An 8,581-nucleotide genomic window follows, 5' to 3' on the forward strand; every position below is an offset into this window, starting at 1 on the left:
TGGTTAGCTTCAACAAAGTGAGCTGCTACTGGATAGTCAATGTTCAAACACCTGATTGTGTTCAGCTATGCGTTGTTTTAATTGTATTTTTGTTTGTTCTACGTCGGCTTTTCCACATGAGGAGGTGATGAGATAGATTACTCCCTTGGTCTTGCGTGAGATGATACCCCTAACAGGGATTTTTCAACCTGTATATGGGTGCCTGAAGAATTATGTTTTTGTAGTGCTATTGCACTGTGCGCATGAGCCACATTTGTAGTTCCCATTTGGAATGGGTGTCAAGTGTGTCTGAGTGGGCTCAGGGGGAATGTCAGATCTCACCAATCTATCTCCATTATTACGACCATGCTTATAGACCACCAGCAGGGATTCCTTGAAGAGGGGTGCTTTTTGTTGTTGTCTGATTGCAGAATATGCCAGTGCTTTTTCAGGATTGCTTTCATTTTCTCCGAACACTTTGTGTACTTGGTGCAAAAGACTGTTGAATTGTTTTTCTTCTTTGGTTGAGTTTTTAGTAATTCCTCTCTTGGTTTTTGAGATATTTTCATCACTGCAGCATCAATTGTTGTGTCCTTGTAGCCTTTCATTTTGAATATATCTGTCTTTTTTTTAGCATTGCTATCAAAGGATCTCTTTTCCAAGCTTAAAAGGATAAACATTCAACATTGGCCATGCTGTCAATCCAGCATGACTTCTGCCGCTTTCAAAACAACTGGAAACTCGGAACTGGGAAATCTTAGACTTCAGTGAGTTCAAGTCAACTGGGAACTTGGGAAAAAATTAGCTCCGACTGGTAAAATATGCTTTTGAACTGTCATCCAACTCAGAATACCAAGTCGGGAACTCGGGCCTCTTTCTAGAGCTCCGACCTGAGGATCACTAACGTCATGATTCAACCTTGTTTTTTTCCGAGTCCCCAGTTGTCTTGAAAGCACCATAAATCCAGAGAATGCCAGACCTTGATTATAAAGTTTGATGACAACATTTGCCCACAAAGGACAGCCGCGCCACCTTCCTGTTCAAGTGAGCACAGCATAACATTGTGAGTCAAAAAGTACATCGTATTCTGCTACATAAATTATGTAATATGCCAGGGAGATATGCATACTGTAGCTAAGAAAGTAATACTAAGTGTATGTTGTGAAGTTAGTTGTTAGTAGCCCATGTGCCTCACCCTAATAATTTGGTCCCCTTTCCCCTCATAATTTAACCTACTGTTCTGACTTAGTGGTGCACATATTGGCTATAGCCTTTTTTAGAGAAATGTCATAATTGAAAAATGTAAGAGCTTTCATTGTCTGCTTATATGCCCTTTATTTAACCCTACGGTTCTGACTTGGTGTACAGGGAAAATACTGTAAGAACGGCCCAGGTACTGAATTCTGTCGCTGTACATTTCAAAAGTGCTGAATAAATAGTTATATTGACTACATCTGTCCTAGCTCGCTCATTAATGTCTTAGTCGAAATTACGGATTGCCTCTTATCTGCTCGTCGTCCCTGGTCTCAGCCATACCTGACAACGGTGCCGGTGTCGAAGAGTCAGTTTCCTGCTACTGTACTCTAACATGACAGCATACCAAGGATCAATTAGCTATTTGATTTAGAATTTTAGGACCCCTTTAGTTATCAAAAACACCCCTACTAAATAGGACCTTCAATTAGAGGCAACGAGGAACAGCTGCCTCCAATTGAAGGTCAACCCAAGGAATTTAAACATAGAAATAGACACACTAGAATAAACATAGAAATATACTAACATAGAACATAAACCAAAAACCCCGAAACACATAAAACAAACACCCCCTGCCACGCCCTGACCAAACTACAATAACAAATAACCCCCTTTACTGGTCAGGACGTGACAGTGATATAAGAAAGATCAGGATTATTATTATTTATTTTTTTACCCATATTTGAACAATAGTTTTTTCATATATAATTCCTTTTTTTTTTTACTGGTTACCTTCAGACGTGTCTAGTGAGGCTTGTGGGCATCTTAGAGGAAAGCGGACATGTACATGCTCGTGAGAGTCTCATCTTTCCATAGAGGGGTCATATTAGTGTGTAGCCCAAACTGCGGACTCTACAGGTAGAAGTTGCCAGATTGGCAGTAGCGACTTCAGACGGTTCCCATAACGCTTGTGGGGGTCGTAAAGACATTTTCGTGAGAAAATCGATTTTCTAGACGTCTCATGGTCTGACAAACTGCTGTAGCTTGGCCAACTCCCACCGCAGATGCGGAAGGCTGCCATTGGCGGATGTGGTGGATTGAGACTCTGCCCATGCAGAAAGAACAGATATCTCTAGCTTGAACAGACGGATTTTCATTGGGATTTTTTTATTATGCTAATTATATTTTCACAGGGGCACGGACATCGACTCTATGGGGTTTTAAAGATATGTGAGGTTTTGGTCATGGAATTACAAGGCACAAGGCAATGTTTCTTACATTTACAAAAGGCCAATCATTTCTCCAAAACTAAATATAAGTGTTGATATTAGTTGGCAGGGTTCTTCACCGACATTATTTTGTTTTGATGTATTTCTAATATCTTTTAATTAAGACTTTTTCTGGTATATGTTTTCTAAGACCGCTTCCCATCTGTTACACCAGAAATCAAAGCAATTACTTATTCCATATTTTTAGGTTGGAAAATAGATCTATGGCAACATTTTCCAAAAATAATAGACTCTTCGCTTTCATTTGACCCCCAATTCGATATGATTCAAGAACTTCACCTGTTGGAGCTTTGCCTTCGCAATTTAAGTAGTCCGAATTCCTCCGGCTGTGTAAAACACCCACTGTTTTTCTCCACAGAACCTCCTGCGGATGAGTGAACAGGAAGTCCAGCAGAGAATTCAAGACAGAGAGAAGGAGCTGAAAGATCTCAAACAAGCTGCAGCATCTCTCATTGACCTACTCTTGCTAGCAGCCTTTTAATAGAATATAGGATAATGTGTGCCTGCTACAACTAGAGGCATCAGTCGTCCCCTTGTCTTTTTCGGAGCCTTCACCTTCATTTCTGTGTCCTAACAGCACTCTGCGCAAGAGTCAGTAGAAGACTGTGAGATTATCTTTACTGAGATGATCCACTCCATTGAGAGGTGTTCTGGGGTGAGGGAGCTGATCAAAGCACGGGAAAAGGCTGGAGTGAGTCGGGCTGAAGGACTCCTGAAGCAGCTGGAGCAGAAGGTCGCTGAGCTGAGGAGGAGAGATGCTGAGCTGCAGCAGCTGGAGCAGAAGGTCGCTGAGCTGAGGAGGAGAGATGCTGAGCTGGAGCAGCTGGAGCAGAAGGTCGCTGAGCTGAGGAGGAGAGATGCTGAGCTGGAGCAGCTGGAGCAGAAGGTCGCTGAGCTGAGGAGGAGAGATGCTGAGCTGGAGCAGCTGGAGCACATACGTAGATGATCACACCCACCTTCTCCTGGTAACTACACTGTACCTGCATTTGTAATACAAATAAAGAGTATCAACAGGAAACTGCACTAACCAATGCATAAACAAATCAACGAATTACCTCAACCCTTTTTTCACCCTGTCTCTGTATTTCTCTCCCACCAAGAATATCCGGTCTCAACCTACCTTCAGACTTACCTTGCGTCAATGTACTGTATACCTGGCTTTTTTTCTACTTTAGAGATGTGAATAAGGCTGTGTCTAAGCTTACAGAGACACTAGAGGACTTTAATGAGGGGAATGGTCCAAAATCTCCACCACAGGTCAGTGAAATACTCTACCAGTAGTGGTCTCTCTATAAAAGTAACTTTAGACTGATTAAAAATATATTTGCTTTGACGAAGCAAAACGGTTTCTCTTTTTAATAAGTAAGAGCACCTATGCATTGAAAGAATATATTGCTGTTGCGTTTTTTGGGGTGGGAGATATCAACACGTTTAATGTATTAGAATATCTAGTTTTGTTTGTGTCTGTAGTGAATGCAGTGGATGTTTTGCTGCCACCGGAGCCCAAGAGAACTCGGCTCTACTCTTCTTTCAGATTCCTGTCGCCTCAATTTGGACCCAAACACAGCGCAAATGAACCTAGCTTTGCCTGAGGATGATAGAAAGGCTACACCAGAAAAGCAGCCATATCCTGAGCATCTAGAGAGATTTCATTATAGCTGGCAGATGCTGTGTAGAGAGGCTCTGTTTGGAGGTTGTGGAGTGGGAAGGGTGTTCTTCCGTCAGTCTCATGTAAAAACATGAACAGATTGGGTGTAGACTCTGATTTGGAGACAATGATCAATCCTGGATTTTAGATTACACTATTCAGGGTTACTGGTTCATGCACAATAATGTGAGGACTTTAGTCCTCCAGAGTAGGGGTGTACCTGGACCACAAGGCTGGGATTCTGTCCTTCTACAGCGTCCCTGACACAATGACCCTCCTCCACAGAGTCCAGGCCACATTCAATGAGCCCCTTTATCTTGGGCTTTGGTTTTACGACAGAACCATTACTAAACTGTCTGATTTGGAGTAGAAGTCCAAAGTCCTATAAGGAAAATATGCGCTGTTACACTGTTATCTTCTTTTTTTGTGATCCAGGGTCAGAACCAGTTTTTCAGTCAATTATAAAATTGCAGGTTCTCCAGCCAGAGTCCTTTTTCTCTCAAAATCTCAAAGTTATTCCGGAAGTAGTTAGTACATTTAGCAATTTGATATTTTGAGATATATGAATGTGTTTTTTGTCTTCCTTTCTCATTTTTAATGACAAAAAAACCTTTGGCTAGCCTGAGAAAACATATTCCAGCACTGCAGGTGGCAGTAGGCCTAAATCACAAAGTTTGGGTTAATGTCTGTAGACAGTACACTCCAGTACTCTTTGTGACAGTGAGTACCTTTTCAGTTTTTCTGCCAATAAACTCACAAAAGTAGAACAAGAAGAAACATAGGTCTACTACTTTAAATGAAATGGAGATTGTCCTAGATAACGCTGTCCATAATGTCACAGAAGCAATCAATGACAAAGGTAGCCCCCCCCCCCCCAAAAAAAAATACAAATACAAATAACTAATGATCACTGGTATTTTGACACCTATATGCTTAGTTTGCTTCTTATGTGCTCTGGCAAAACTTTTACAGAGAACACACATCGACTGTTGATGCACAAGATTGTGCCTCCTGAGCAGACGTCTTGGACACACGGTGGCGACGTTTCATCACTTTTGAAGGTGTAAAATCCTCACACACCAAGACCATCATCTGCAGACTGTACAATAATAGTAAGCCTGTCATAAAGCCAGTCATACGGTAAATGATCCAGAGGCATCCTGTTTTAAAATATATATATATGTTTTCTTCTCTGTAATACTACTGGTCACTTAGCAAACGTATGAAGTGGGCTTTAGCTAGCCCAGATAGGTTTCAGGCTATCAATCAAGTTAGAGTAGCTAGGTTGTCTAACTACCTTGGCTGGCATGCCTGCTGGCAAGGTTGGTAGACTTTACAAAAACAAGCAATAACTAAATGTACTGAATAAGACTCACACTCCTTTCAATCTTTTAACCAGATTTTAGCAGCGATGCAGTGAAGCGAGTTTAGCTTCTTTAAAAAAAAAAAGACCGACCAGTCAGGGGAATAGAGACAGCTCAAAATGTATGCTTAGATACGCAGAAAAATATACATATTTTTTTTTACATAGAATTAAGCATAATGATTATGGCTCTAGTTTGCAGGAAAAAGCTGTTTGAAAAAAGGAAAAATGATCCGACTTACAGGACAAGGGGCCTAGCCCCCCTCCGGACGACCCACCAGCCTTCCTCACATACTTTGTGCCACCTCAGATTTTTGGACTGCATGACACCCCTGAAACGTTCTACAAGTATTCCTCTAAATTCAGTATATTGTCCCTTTTTAATGTTTAGCCAGTAGCCTAGGCCAACTCCTGCATGAACTTTACAATGAAACACAGAAACTGGATGTTGGTGACAACTTAATTGGGGAGAACGGGCTTGTGGTAATGACTGGAGCAGAATCAGTGGAATGGTATCAAATACATCAAACACATTTTCCCACTAATTGGCATTTTGACGAATCAGATCAGCTCTTTTGCCAATAATTTGGCAAAAGATCAGAATTGGGCTGCCTGTGTAAACGCAGCCACATAGGCCTCTAGTCAAGAGGCCTATTATTTTCCTCCATTGCCAATGTTCCATCCAAGACACAAGGCCTATTGACCACGGGAGGGAGTCGCTGTTGCATCCTAACTTCCTGATGCCACCAGTGTATGAATGGAATCAGCAATTTACAGAGGAAACACAGTGCTGAGTATAGCCTACCTCCACACAAGCATTATCGACTCATGTAGGCTGTGTAGCCTATCTTAAGCACCCACAAAACAACCTTGTTTAAATTGCTGCATTCTAGTATCGTTTTCTGGTATAGTAAAGTAGCCTAATGTGTTTTGATGGCTAGCTTATTGTGAAACGTAGGCCTATCAGAACAAGAAATCAAAATATATGTGATCATTGAGTTGACAATCAATTCTGTTTCATTGAATTATATATTTTTTTCCAATAGTTTAGGCATTTTATTCTGACGAAAGACTAAATGTATATGTATTCATCTTACTAATATACCTAATATATTATGATACAGTAAGGCTAAGAAACAGATTATTATTGGGCCATTTACGTTTAATTGTTTAATTAGATTGGGCATGTATTTTTTAAAGGATCCATCTCTTATGGGAAAACTTGGTGGGGAAAGGGGGATAAAAATATTCGTGGCTCAGGTATGTGTCAGTCACAGAGAAGAGAAACTGTTAAATTTACATTTTCTCTCTATAGGCTCAGGTATGTCAGACAGTCACAGATACGAGAAACTGTTAAATTGACATTTCTCTCTATAGACTATAAAATACCCCAGCGCTACAATCAGCAACACTCTGTGGGTGCGCGCGCACGCGCTCCAACTCATTTCCTCAAATCTACGTCGATGTGCTGAAATATAACATTACATTGACAACTTTTAATTTACCAACATCTCCCACATTTCTTTCGCGAGATAGGCTTCTTATACATACTAATCTTTTTCACTGCGCGTTACATTGTCCACTGTGACCAGCCTCACCTCAAACTTGTTTCCTTACAATTTATTTCAGCCCTTAACAGGAGACTCATAATCATACCTAGGCTATATATTAGCGCAACAAGGTCAAAAAGTGTAATGGATAGCGACAGGGAAAATGTGCAAAATTGAAAAGGAAAAATGTATCTTTCAATTGTTCACTGTATTCATTGTTTTTTTTTTTTAATTAAAGGCCTAAACCATAATTCACGAAATAATGAATCAATCTCTCTACAAAGGAGTCACATAGTCTATTTTACCCTATTGACTTATCGCCAGCAAAGCCGAGGAATCGGGTAACAATTATGCTTCATTGTTATTTTGAGCTAATTATTGTTATTGTCACTTTTGTTTGTGCCTCAGCGCTTCTTTAAAGTGAGCATAAATACAGTTCCATTTAAACTGGAACTGTGAATCTGTTATGTTTCATAACATATGGCTTCCATAAATTAGTCTAAACAATTGTCTAAATAAAATGGTGGTAAAGACGCAGGGTATTTTCTGCTGAAGTCCTGAGACCAACATTGCAATCAAATGTTCTCATGACAAAAAAAATATCTTCTACACCATGTCTTGATACTGCTGCTGCTAATCGCATTTTTGAATGAATCTCAAGACTGTTAAGTTGATAGTGTATGGGCCTACCACATACAGTCTATCACGCAGTCACACATGCGCTTTTGCTGCATGATAAGGACCTTCAGAAAGTCAGCGTTCGTTTGTCTAAAGAAAATATTTATTGTATGAGTTGAACGCATGGACATATGTCTACATCATGATAAATGATGTTTCTAAATGAAATTAAAACAGTTATATGTTGTTCCGCATTCCTATATTGGAGTGGGATATAGTCAAGTGTGTAAAATGGTGTAAGCTAGTGTGTATGCATGTATAACAATATGGACTCGTGTCATCTGTGCAAACTCTTAGAATTGTGTTAGTGTTAGTAGGCTAGGTTAAATGTTTTAAGATTGGCTCTGGGGTTGACGTCTAACGTGTAATACTTTTCACTAGCCGACATTAATAGTTTAATCGAGACAAAGATTCCGGTGTGCTCACACGCGTCTCCACTCCACTCTCCACTGTGGTCACTATGAAAGCCTCTATGCGTAAAATAGCGCATGATACCCATGGGCACCAAAAGTCCGATAATTCTATATTGAACAAAGTAGAAAAAACTTAATGTAGTATTTCCCCATAATAAGAAACGTATCAAGACCCGCGCAGAAATGTCTCCCTGGTGGCTACACAGTCAGACATGTTCTGAAGACATATCGGAACGAATTTGAATTTTCTCGCTATACGCTTCACTTCATGTGACCAAATTTTCGGCACGGAGTCATCTTTAGCCAAGTGTCTCCGAAAGCTCCTTTTGGGTACTCTCTTAGCTGTGAGAGCGCGACGGTAAGGTGCGGTGGAGGTAAGGGAAGGGGCGGCCTTTAATGAGGCGATAGGAGCTGGGGTTGGGCGGATCTGACACTGGGCTCGTCTTTGTTTGGGGCGGCCCGCCTCT

This window comes from Salmo salar, chromosome 13 (assembly GCF_965601325.2).
Source record: "Salmo salar chromosome 13, fSalSal1, whole genome shotgun sequence".
Classification (NCBI taxonomy): Eukaryota; Metazoa; Chordata; class Actinopteri; order Salmoniformes; family Salmonidae; genus Salmo; species Salmo salar.